This window comes from Triticum aestivum, chromosome 7B, assembly GCF_018294505.1.
Source record: "Triticum aestivum cultivar Chinese Spring chromosome 7B, IWGSC CS RefSeq v2.1, whole genome shotgun sequence".
Lineage (NCBI taxonomy): Eukaryota > Viridiplantae > Streptophyta > Magnoliopsida > Poales > Poaceae > Triticum > Triticum aestivum.
Genome location: NC_057813.1, coordinates 600197551 through 600210656, shown reverse-complemented (window position 1 = coordinate 600210656; position 13106 = coordinate 600197551). Strand labels below are relative to the sequence as shown.

Here is a 13106-nt window from a genome sequence, read left to right as displayed (position 1 = left end):
CGCCCTACCTTCCAGCGGCCTCGGAGCAGGGTCCTCCACCGGCCCCGCCCAGCCCTAACCTGGGCACCGGCGCCTCGGAGCAGGGCCAGACCCAGCAGCTTCTTCCGGCGTCACCGCCGGCCCCCACGCCGCAGGCGCCGGTGCAGCTCCACCAGGCGCCGCCGCCATCGACAGTACCACCACCCGCGCCTAGGGCTACGGGTCGGCCCCTGCACCAGGTGCAGTTTCCACCGTCACCATCGCCGATCCCCGCTTGGGCGACCGGCTCGTCTTCGGGGCGGTCTACTCCATGGCGCCGGAACACCCGACGCCCTCCCTGCGGTTTGATCACCCCTCCAGCTCGGCGAACTACGCCCCGGCGCTTCCCGACCCAGCATACGCGCCGGCGGCAACTACGCCGCCCCCGGGCACGGCGGGCCGACACCCCCTCGCTTCGCCAAACTGGACTTCGCCACCTACGAGGGCACGGAGGACCCCCTCAACTGGCTCAACCAGTGCGAGCAGTTCTTTCGAGGGCAGCGGACGCTCGCTTCGGATCGCACCTGGCTCGCGTCCTATCATCTTCGTGGCGCAGCACAGACCTGGTACTACGCCCTCGAGCAGGACGAGGGCGGCATGCCACCATGGGAGCGCTTTCGGGAGCTCTATCTCCTCCGGTTCGGGCCTCCTATCCGCGGGAGCCGACTGGCGGCCCTCGGCCGCTTACCTTTCACATCCACGGTGCAGGACTACGCCGACCGCTTCCAGGCCCTGGCGTGCCACGCGTCGGGCGTCTCCGCCACTCAGCGTGCCGAGTTATTTGTGGGCGGTCTACCGGACCATATCCGCATGGACGTGGAGCTTCGGGGACCCCAGGATCTCCAGTCGGCCATGTATTACGCCCGCGCGTTCGAGTGCCGCGCGGTGGCCATCCAGCAGGAATCACCGTCCCAGACTACTGGGTCGCTACCCGGACCGGATTCCGCGCAGGGTCGGCCTGTGCAGGCTTCTGCGGCACCCCTTGCCGCAAACGCGGGGCGCCCGTTCCGCCGGCTCACCCCAGCTGAGATACTCGAGCGTCGCCGCCAAGGGTTGTGCTTCAACTGCGACGAACCCTACAAGCCCGGCCACGCCTGCCCGCGACTCTTCTACCTGGAGGTGGCAGACTACATTCCGGAGGACGTCGTCGCCACTGACCTGGCCGCCCCAGATGTCAAGAAGGTGTTTGACGCTGGTTGATTACCTCGAAGAGTTCAAGCAAGCGCTTCCCCACCTTGCAGCTCGAGGACGAGCTGTTTGTGCAGGCGGGGAGAAGTGTTATGGCCGGCCGGCTTAGGCCGCAAGTTATCTTAGTTTTTATTTTCAGATTAGGCAAGTTATCTTAGGCAAGTTATCTTAGGTTGATTCTTCTACAAGTTATCTAGGATATAAATATAGGTTGTAAGACTCTTTTTGAAGGCAAGCAATAAGAAGAATATTATCTCCTATTGCCCGGCTCCCTGAGGAGCCGGAACCCTAGCCGCCAACAGCCCTAGCCGCCGCCCCTCTCCTAGCCGCGACGGCGCCCTGCCGCCGGCGCGCCCGATCCTCGCCACGTCTCCCTCCATCCTTCCCTTACCACCTACGCCCTAGAACTGGTAGAGTACTTGATCCTACCAACAACATTTCTTTCATATAAATAAGCTAGGACTCAAAGACACACTATACTTTTTTATTGTGGTGCAGACCATTAGAAAGCTGGTATTTGTTTATCGTATGTGATGCCTTTCAACAAAATAAAAATAAAAATAAAAATAGTGGTAATAATAATAATAATAATAATAATAATAATAATAATAATAATAATAATAATAATAATAATAATAATAATAAAGCCACAGATTAATGAAATGTATTCCAATAACTTCTAAGTGGAGCTATATCAGGCATATAAAACACGAAACAACAATATATCAGCCAAGTATTCATCAACATAACTAAAAACAGCAGCAGCTTAGATTTCATACCTGCTAGCTCTTTAATATTGACTTCTTTTCATTGGCTTCTTGATATCTTGCATACAGAAGCTAGCAGTCACAGACATCACAGACGACAAGTCAAATTAACTGAATAAATGAACAACGGTAAGAGAAGACTAGTCTCATAAGAACAACTGTACATCAGCCCCAAACAGCAACAAGGCAGGACAACAAAGCAGCTTGACAACCGTTACAGTGATCGTCAGAAGTTCACCAGTGACAAATCGCAACAAACCAAACACAACAATTACTAACAAAGTTCTTATTTCTCCGACTTTCTCACAAGTCATAAAAGAAACACAACCACACACACATCACAAATAAGACACAATAAAGTTTCAGTGTCCCACACATAACGAAGGAGACACGTTCATGAAACTTAAAATACTTGATACAGATGATACCTTGACAGCATGATGCCATCATGCGGCCTCCTGAATAATCAGCCCTCGATGCCACCATTTCATATTCTGCTGCACATGGTCTTCCACAGCTTAGGGCCTAGGCAACAAGCTCACCCTCCGGCGAGCGCCTAAGTGACCTACTTCTTCAAACACTGGAGCATGCCAGTTGGACCAAGGCTGAATGGGATCCCAAGGGCGGTATAGAGAGCTCTCAAGGTGCCCTCTTGTATCTTCGGGAGTCCACGCAACGGTCCACTGAGCCAACGGTCATTCGATGGCAGTTTCATCATAGTAAGACTGGGTGTAATCCACACAGGAGAAGGCCAGTGGATCAAAGCTGAGGAGACACAAGGTCCTCCTTACTATTATTGCCCAAGTCAACTACTCCAATGTCACGACGACTACTCTTACGTCTTTGATTGTACTCTTGATCGTCAGTAAAGTAGGCATGATTCCCCTTGAGAGCAGGGTAATTTTTGGCACTAGACAAAGTGTATCGTTAAGCCCAAGAAATAGCACATGGTCAGGCAAGCAATCAATTTCCACAAGCTTCTCTGCGCCATCATCAACTCTGTGTAACTTAATTTCCATAGTATTCAGGGCAGAAACTTTAGGGTCAGGATCTTCGAACTCTTTTAATCTTGAAACAAGCAGCAGACCACCCCATGGGGCCTGAACGATCTGTACAGCATCGGGATCAAAATCGTCGTCGCTGCCCCTAATAATCTTCATTGTAACAGCAGGACCACTAAGATCGAAGGCATGGATTTCTCCCATCAAACTCGCTGCATACAAGAACCCATCCTTGTAGGTGCAGTCACGGTAGTGACAGTGTGGTCGCAGCAAGGTCCACTTATCATCCCGTACTCTTGCAAACGAGATGTGAGTGAATGGCTTGTGGATGAGCACCACGATGTAGCTTCCTGTGGGTGCATCATGGAACACAAACGCCTTGAACTGGAAGCAGTATTCCCTCAGCTTGCAACGAGGCATGATCGACGGCGTGAAGAAAGCTTCTCTTGAAGAGTGACTTGGGTATTCATACTCGTGGACAGAACGTGACTCGTCAAAGATGGGCTTCACGTACTCGATGGTGGTCACTGAAGGGAGAGCAATCTGCTGGCCGGTGATTGGATTGACGAGGTGCATCTCGGACCTGTCATCGACGGTGACCAGGAAGCCCAATGAGGACCCGATGATGAACCAGTGGCGGAGAGGCGGCTCCGGGGGTCAGCCTGTAGACCCTCTTCTCCATGAGGCTGTAGAGGCACGCAACATGCTCACCGGCGGATTCAGAGGTGTAGAGCAGGCATGGCGTCTGGGTCTGCTTCTGCTTGCCGAGGCTGCGCAGGGCGGTGTAGGCGGAGTGCCACGAGGTGCAGATGCAGCCGGCGCGCATGAGGTCGGGGATCTCGAGGGCGGCGAGGACGACCATCAGGATGTCCTCCGGCAGCTCCGGCCACACGGCAGGAGATCCAGACATGTCGGAGGCAGTGCACGTGGAGATGACGGGTGGACGAGGACGGGGTGGTGGAAGCCGGAGCGGGAGAGGATAGTAAGGCCAGGCGTCGGAGGTTTTCCTTTTCCATCAGCGGCGGAGGCGGCGGCCGGTTTGAGAGTCAGCGTGCGCGAGGAATCAGGTTGGGCCTAGTACACGCGCGAGGCCCAACTGTAGGTAGCCCAAAACTTGTTTATCGCCCCCAAACGACGCTTTTGTTATTTAATTAAAAAGTTATACTTGCTCAATTTTTTTAAAGAGTTATAATTCCATTTTTCTACTCTTAAGATATACCCTTGTGACAAAAATTACCCCTAAGTCGACATTCGGTCATATTTTGACCTCGAATTTAAAGATTCCTTCCACACTGTACCCCAAATTCACCAAATCAAAGTTTAGCGGTATTTTATGCAGACTAGACATGCCATGTAGATATTTTTTTGTTTTTTCCTGATTTTTTGGGCTACATATTATATGTCCATTGAATTGGAAGGCAGAAGCTCAGTCCCTCTTACTCGATGAAACAAAAGCCTTTAAAATAGCTTCATGAATATAATTTTTAATTCATATAGAGAAATATGTGCCAACTCTGCTAGCAACTTAAGCACACAAATAATGAAACCATTAATATTTATAAAATGCTTTTGTAGTAACTAGCAAGGACCAATATAGTGTATAAAGTCATCCATTTCTCAAAAAAGAACTTGAATTGTTCCAGACAATACCTTGTTAGATGCCCTAAATTGGAGTTTGATCACTTGCAGATATACCTGGCCATGGGATACCGGGCCCGACCGGCCTGACCCGGCCCAACCAAACCCGATCTTGCATGCAGGCCAGACCTGGGCCTAGGTTTTGAGCCCGAAGGCCGGGTCAGGCTGGGCCTGGGCCTACCATATTTGTGATTTAGGGAAGAGGCTCGACCCGAGGCTCGGCAGGCTTTTTCATTGATGGGGGGCTTGGGCTTGATTTCTAGGCCTGACGGCCGGGCCAGACTTAGGCCTAGGTTTTCTACTTGGGGCTTTGTTAGGCACGACCCGAAGCCCGACCTGGCAAGACGGATGGCCAGGTATACTCACATGTGCGATTCTTGGATGAAATGAGAACAAACAATTCAACCCCCATGTACAAAATAAGTAGTGTTCTAAACAAAAGAAGGGAGTACTCAATCTAGAACAAAAATTGACCAGTAATAAAAAGAAAGAAAAACGAAACCATAGGATTAAGGGTGTATCTTGAATAGTTAGATATGGCTTTTGTAGTTGTTCTATCAATGACAACAAAATCCAGTCAAATTGTGCATAGGTAAGAAATGATTGACATAGTATAAATTTGATGTAGGCATTCAGCAACCATTCCACATCCAATTGATAAATTTTTTTCTAGAATATGCAAGATCTTGTGCAACTTTGTATCAGATCCAAACGATGTACCTATTATCTTATGGTTTCAGTTTTTCCCTTTATTTTTATTGTTGATTATATTTTGATATATTCAATAATAATGTATAGAAATTTATTAATAATGTGTAACCAAACTGTTTGTGACATTTAGAAAATGTCACGTGTTTTAGAAAAATGTACTTGATATTTTAAAAATTATTTATATAATTTAAAAAATCTGATAATTAATAAAAAATCATACATAAAAATGTAATTTATATCTAAAAATGTTCCTGAATTTTAATTTTTTTTACATTTTCGAAAAGTATTTATACAGTGAAAAAATGATTTATATAATTTAGAAAATGTAGGTGACATGCTAAATAAAAAATTTTGTGATTCATAAAAATGTTTGTTCTTAGGGCCGGCCTGACATGACCCTTTTAGCTTGGCTGCCAGGTCGATCCTCGAGGTCCTTCGGCCCTACACGAGCGTGCTGATAGCTCATTTATGGCAGTCCGGGCCACTTTTAGCTCATGAGCAGTCAAGCCCATTCGTTTCCGTCCCAAACCCACGTGGGCCCCACCGTTCTACTCGCTGGAGGCGCATAGCGAGGTGGCGACCGCCGATGAGAGAGAAGAGGGATCCCGACGTCGCTCGGCCGGGAGGCGTGCCTTCCCTCCCCAGTGAGCGCACCATTCCGAAGCGTCTGTCGGTGCCCTACCGTTAGCTTAATCTGTTTGGTTTAGTTAAAGTATTTGTGTCGCGCCTACTTCGATTGTTGCATAGCGTATCTGATAGCAGTATGTGGATTCTCCAGATCACGGTTCGTGCGCGCGCGTGTGCTCGATTGATTTGGTGGTTGCTAGCTATTCGATTATCTGAAGAAGAACCTGGCATCCATGATTGAACCCTTACAGGTTTCGATTTGAAGGGCGTTTCGTCTGGGATTTACTTCCTTCAATAAAAATTAATATGTGCGCAATCAGTTCCTTCAAGAAACACATGCACGAGGATAGGGGTGGTGGCAAGCCTTGGAGCCCATGGCGGTGGATACTTTTCCTTTTGAGAAGTTTTTAGTGATTTTAGGTTGGCCCTGGGTGTTTCTTCCGTGGTTTCTCCCTTCACTCAGGCCCCATTTGGTTGCGAGGGATCCCTGCCTTTTCCCCGGTTGGCTAAACCACGTATTGAGTTTGCCCTGGGCAAGCAAACAACGCCGTTTGGTTTCGCGCGAGGGAGGAAGAGCCCTGACCTTTCCACGGCCCATCCCCGGGTAGATATCCCTTGTATCAACTGGTCGGGGAGAAAACCCTCTACTCGTTCGCTCGCTCTCCCTCGCAACCAAAATCATGTAAATCTCCCCGAGGTGGATTAGTGCCCTGGGAAACTTCACCTTTCCGACCAAATTAGGCCTCAGAGACAGCAACCGCACTAGGCTTGGTTAAATCCTTGCCCCGCCACTGTTTCCAGAAGTGATTAAGTATTTAATAGCGTCCATATATCTTCCTTGTTAAGGAATCGGTCCTATACCTTTTCTTAACAGAAATCAATTGAACATCTTTGTTTTGTTGTTGGCACACTTTCCTGAAGATAGATCCATATGTAGGTTTGGTGCCTAAAAAGAGCAGACGTGGTGATGCAATTGGGGCTAGGGTGAGTGTTTGCTGCGGCATTAAGATAGCGATGCACTCGCGGCTACAGCTACTTCCTCCGTCTCAGTTTACAAGTCCTACGCGTATAACTAGGTTGCCAATTTGATCACCCTAATATAAATTATATAACACAAAAATTATATCTTTTGAAATTAGAACATCTGAAGTTTATATTTGTATATTTTTTGTAATATATGACTTGTATTAGGTTGGTCAAATTGACGACCTAGGGGTACGCGCACGCCCTGTAAATTGAGAGAGAGGGAGTAGTGTTTTTTTGTCTTTTGTGAAGTTATCTTGTACATAGGTGCAATTAGTGCTCATGCATATATCATGTAGGATTGTGTGCTTGCAACATTGCCAGCCATGTGCCACGTACCACCGCAAGATCAAATTCACCGGCATGCATTAACCCATTGATTATATGACATATCGTCATGGCACCTGTGCACAGGAAGACTCCTTGTAGTAGTAGAATTCTTGGTATGCATGACAGCATGCTATAAATCAATGAAACTGTTGCATGTTATAAATATTGAAGCTGGCCAAGAAATTACCTTATTTACCCTCCAGACTTTTTTCCTAGGATTCATCTTAAAGCAGCACATCCATTTGGTCTGTTTTTGACATTTGAAAGTTGAGACTTTAGACCCTTTAGGACTTGGAAGTTCTAATGGTTGCAACTGAAGTATTGATATGTTTGCTAATTAATAGGCGAATGGCCTGCTTGCTTTGTTTCTTTCGTATGAACACTAGGTACTGAATGAAGAAAATAAATAGTACCGTGGGCTAGAGCTAGGGAGAACATGCATGTGCCCTATATGCGTCTTAGGTAAATTTGACAACAAAATTCGAATCAGAAGAGAAGTAAATAAAACAATGAGGCTTTCATGCATCTGTTCAATCTGTTTTTGTCTTTTTTTGAACTTGTTCCCGCATTGACTGTTCGAAATGCAGGTCGGGTCACATCAAAGGGTGTGCCAAAAGCAAGCGTGATGACAAAGAATAGATAACATGAAGTCATAATGCTAAGGGTTCACGCCTTCTTAGACCATGTACAATGCAAGATGTTTAGAGGGTACTTAATAAAATAAACTGTATTTTTCTTAAGCACCGGTGCTTATGTCTATGACAGGGTGCCTAATTAAGCATCTGCTCTCTACAGATAAGCACCGGCTTGCATTGTACATTGTCTTGCATGCTCTCTACAGATAAGTACATGGTCTTGCATGTTCTTTGCATTGGAAATTGGAGAAGCACAAGAGGACAAAATAATAATGTTTTACCTTGTACTCTTCCCATCCCAAACAACTTTGTACTAAAGTAGTATAAAGTTGAGCAAAAATTCGCTTCTGAGCATGAGCTCAGATGGACACGAAATCTGCTCTTTCCATTCGCCTCGAGATGTTTGCCCTAGCTCGTATTTCTCGCAGTACAAGTGCACGTATTGGTGCGAAAATCTTACCCGGCCCGCGCATTTACTGCTGCTGGCTAACGTTACGATCGTGTCCAGGTCCAGATCCGCACCTGACGGAGCCTCCTGTTTCATGGACGGGAACTCATGACGGCGCCCCCAAACGGTCACCTACCTCTCCATAAAATCTATCCGGTCTTCTTCCTGTACAAACGGCCGTTAGGAGCGCGAAGCCACCAAATACTCCCAGAGATGTGCACACTGATTGCGCAATGGGTATAGCTCCTCACAAGTCACAAGTAATGGCAGACTCTCAAATATATGTATATATTTTGTGAGGAATGCCAGCTCTCAGGGTTTTTTTTGTGGCAAGGAATGGCAGCTCTCAGCTTGCCGACAGCTACAACAAACCGCAAGGTTAAGGTTTTAGTTCTTGGTGTTATGATGGTCGATGGGCCGAGAGGCCATGGGTGGCGGCTCCACGATTCGGAGGACGTGTGCGGAGGAGAGGAGATGCGGTGGTGGGTAGGGCATTGCGGCCACCCGGGCAGATGAACCGGTGTCGTTTCAATGCAGACGCAGCAGCCGGAGTCTTCCCTGTCGCCGTGTTGCGTGAATGCCAACGCGGTCAGCCCTCCGGTCATGTCCGTCTGGCCGGCATCAAAGCGGGTAGGCAGCCGTTTGGTAGCACCCTCTTTGATCGGCCTGAATGCGAATGGAGGGTTCGGCAGGTTTCGGGAGCGACCCCCTCGGCAGAATCAGCCGATGACGCTTGTCTACTTTTCAGTTACAGAAAGACACAAACTAGTACAGTGTATGTATAGCTGATGATTACTAGGCACGTAAAAAATACACAAGATTCAGTAAACTCAACGTTTTGATGCTTTCTTGCTGAGAAAGCAAGAAAGTGTACAGAAAGACACAAACTCAAGATTCAGTGTACAGCCAAGAGAACCCTCAAAATTCTGAAATATGATGTCCATTCAGTAAACTCAACATTTAGTAAACATGAAGTCCATTCAGTAAACTCAACAGGATTACAAACTACTGCTTGGTTTCTTGCTTCCTGCAGTTTTGCTTGGAAGACTTTGCCTGGCACAAAACGGAAATAGGTTTATTGTGAGATGGATAAGAACTGATGCACTGGCAGATGGTCATTGGCATAATGGAAAATATAGTAGACAGTTGGCCATGCTCACATATTTGAATCCAGTTGGTAAATAATTACTTGTGCAAACCAATTCGAGCATGAGGTTTGGAGATTATTCCGCTTCCAGGATGTGGATTCACCGATTCAGAGATAATTCTGTAGTTGGAAGTCACCATATGAATGCTCGACTATACCGTGTGTTCACAAAAGGCACAAGAGTTTTGAATGAAGAGTATTTGCAATGATATGATGAAACAGCATGCTGTCAAGTTGTCCCTCCGCGAACAATCAGCAAAGTTTAAAGCCTGATCAGCCGTATAAATCTGCAATTGTTTTTTGAATGGAGTGAAATGAGAGGAACTTTTATGACAAGTACTCCAACATGATTGTATGCTTTTAGGACTAACTAGGCCCTATCAAAAGATTCTGAACAATGCCCTGAACAAAGAATTCAAAGGTTCTCACTGGACTCAAAATACCAGCACCCTGGTTCTCAATGGATTCAAAGGTTCAGTTCTCACAAACCACCAATACTGCTTGTTGATTTTCCTAAGACGCGTGTCTGCAACACCATTTGTTTTTATAAAACAAGTTTGTCAAGAATAATATCATTCGGCCATTGAACCATCACATAAACAAGGTTGTTTTCTGAAAACTGACACTATATAGGCAATTCACACTTCAGAAGTTCAGAGTAATTCTTATGTATGTAGTAGTACTTGAAAAAATATATGTATTTGCTAAAGCATGTACATGTGGAGGAAGAACATCCCCGTTGTGGAGATAACGCCACCGCTGCTGCCGACCGTATCATCGGGGCCACCGAGTAGGTGTGTACAGTCCCGGGTAACTCAGTCTTGATTGCAACTTCCATGTCTCTCGCTTGATCTACAATTTGCACATAAAACAACATAGTTATCTGAATGTACATTTCACATATTAGTCGTAATATGTGCTGCTCAGAGAGCAATGTACATATCTGTCAGTATTGTCTGTAGGTGTCTACCCCTCATCACGTTGATGAATTCAGAGAACACCCATTGGAAGCTCCCGACTTACTCGTCACGCATCCAGACACCAGCTAGAATTATGCTCTGGAAGTGATTGTTCACTCCAGCAAACAACCCAAAGGGCATGTCATAGAGATTAATTAGTCCGATACGTTGTGCCAAACGATGACATCACCAAAGAATTTGTACTGCAGCTTGCTATTTTCATTTGTCCACATGATTCTTGATTCTGCTTTCGTCATCCCCTTGGATTCTGTAGGTGAACTCTGGGTCGTTGCATTGTATCTCTTTAAACACAGCAAGGGTCTTGTTCACATCATCGGCAGCCTGGTCTCGACTTATCCGGCCACACAGATTCAGGAGAAGACTGCTTTGTCAAAGGCACATTTTGAGATGAACAGGAGAAGCTGCCAACTATGGTGTACACCTTGTTGAGGTTCACATTGTTCCCCCTAAGCTGCTTCACCAAGTCTTTTGTGTACATATCTATGTGCTTGTGGGACGGCCAATGAACCTTTTCACCGCAAGTAAGGGACATTGAATGGTTGTGGCTTGACCGGTGCTCACCTATCAACCATCCATTGTGAGCAGCTCTAAAAAGTCTGATCATTTAAGGGCACTCGCACCGGCAAGACCAGCTATTCTGCTGCTCAGGATTTCCCTACAAATGAAAATTAAATTTTGCTAAGCATAGAAGTGAAATTCAGTGCAAGCAATAAAAAAAACTTTGGTTTCATGATTTTTTGGTTTAATTGCTAACCAAGCATCCATAGACGATCTCCTGCATACAATTTGTCCGCTCGACATTCAGACGACAGTTGCCATATCTTATACCAAATCCAAGCTCCCTAGAATACAACTTATAGAAATCGTAGGCTTCCCTAGGGAGTCAAAACTCATTCCAATCTCTGGTTTCTCTACATTGTCCGATGGTTGTACATCTGAATTGTTTCTTCCAGTGGAGTGACTCTACCAGGGGCAGGGTGCCCTATCCGGAGGTGCACGGCCAATTCTCAACCTGAAATCATATTCAGATATTTTAATTGCTGCATTCATCTTTCATATACCAGGGTATATCAATCAATGAATGACATGATCCACCTACAAACACATCTATGCTAATTGTACACATGGATTACCACAAAAATTAGGAGTGCAGCCAGCTGACACTAGTAATCATAGCCCCATGCATCCATTGACATACACAGAAAATATGTGACATTACTTGCAAAAATCAAAACCATCCAGTCAGAAAGAACACTAATTTCATTTGTACCTTCTGGGCCACCCCGGCACCTCTGGGTTCACCTTGCCGGTCGATTCCATGGACTGGGTTGGTGATTCTTTCTTCTAGCCGCCAGAATTCATGTGCTCAACAGCGCCGCCGAACTGTCCAACCACAACCGCGCAGGGGGGGTCGAGCCTCACCGCCAACGGATCTGACTGCTGAACGTCCGCAATGACCTCTCTGAGCGGAAACCTACAGCACGTTCAACAAATCAAAGGCCTGTCATCGCCATAGTCCGCTCGCACGTCTGCAGGGAGCAGGACGAAAGGAATTGAAGAATACAGCTGAGCAATTACCTGTCAACCAGATCCAGTAGAAACTCGAGTGAGTTGTCGGGCAGGGCAGCAGCTCCTCCCATATTGCTCGCCGCCGCCGTTTTTTCGCCCTCCGCCGACGAGCTCGGGAGGGGGAGGGAATAGGGAAAGGTTGAACTGACTATAGGGCACCCGTGAGGGCGCCGTTTTTGGAGCTAACGGCGTGTACGCAATTCTGATCCACAGCACAACTTTCGACAACGGACGCGAGCCACGGCTCGGCTCGTCGCCGTCACATTGCTTTAAAAAACGCAGCCCGCGAATGACCGTACACCACTGTTCCCCGTCGTATTTTGTCGGTCGACCCATTTTCCTGAGACGCAAATTTGTTCTGACAGGCCCACTAGCCCAGATCCCTAGAGGTGGACCTACGGCCAGGATTACGGGTTCAGATGGTCCTGCTATTAGTTACGTCAAGATCAAGATTGGGCGCGAGGCATGGCTGGAGGAAAGGGAGGATCCTTCCAACTCTGAACATGAGATGAGGGGGTGGAACTCGCTACGGAACATGTCAGTGCCACCGAAACTGCGCTTTTTCACTTGGCGATTGGCGCAACACTCACTCCCTACGGGAGATGTCCTAAACCATCGTCATATGGCCACTACGAGTGCTTGCTCCCTATGCGGAGGGCAGGATAGCTGGCGGCATTCTTTGCTGGAGTGTAATGTGTCTAGGTGTGTGTGGGCACTTTCAGAAGCCGAGATGGTCGAGCACATGTGGGCAACCTCAGAACCTGACGCACGGCTGTGGCTCTTTGCCATGAATGACTCTCTTCCACTGGAGCAATTTTAGTTGATGATTGTTACTTTATGGGCGATTTGGAGTGCAAGACGGAAAGCTATACATGAGGATATATACCAGACTCCGTTTGCCACTGACAACTTCATCAAAGCTTACTTATCAGACATAGAGTTTTTGAAGAAGAAGGAGGAAGCACATGGGATAGCAGTACCACGCCCCCGTGTGTGGATTCCACCACCAACAGATTACTACAAA

The 13106-nt window shown here is 47.1% G+C and overlaps 1 long non-coding RNA gene and 1 pseudogene across 6 annotated transcripts; both read right to left on the bottom strand.

Annotated features, from left to right (window-relative positions):
* Nucleotides 1-2538: 2538 nt before the first annotated feature.
* Nucleotides 2539-3884, bottom strand: LOC123158244 (F-box protein At5g25290-like; annotated as a pseudogene).
* Nucleotides 3885-9171: 5287 nt separating this feature from the next.
* Nucleotides 9172-12283, bottom strand: LOC123161687 (uncharacterized). Of its 6 annotated transcripts, none has more exons than XR_006480824.1 (7): nucleotides 12092-12282; nucleotides 11784-11987; nucleotides 11268-11525; nucleotides 10251-11168; nucleotides 9963-10059; nucleotides 9547-9820; nucleotides 9172-9439 (listed from the first exon to the last, which is right to left on the bottom strand). It is a non-coding gene; the product is annotated as an uncharacterized lncRNA (long non-coding RNA). The 6 variants fall into 6 exon arrangements; XR_006480823.1 differs by lacking the exon at nucleotides 9963-10059 and having other exon boundaries at nucleotides 10251-10385; nucleotides 10504-11168; nucleotides 12092-12281; XR_006480821.1 differs by having other exon boundaries at nucleotides 9963-11168; nucleotides 12092-12283.
* Between the last annotated feature and the right edge of the window lie 823 nt (nucleotides 12284-13106).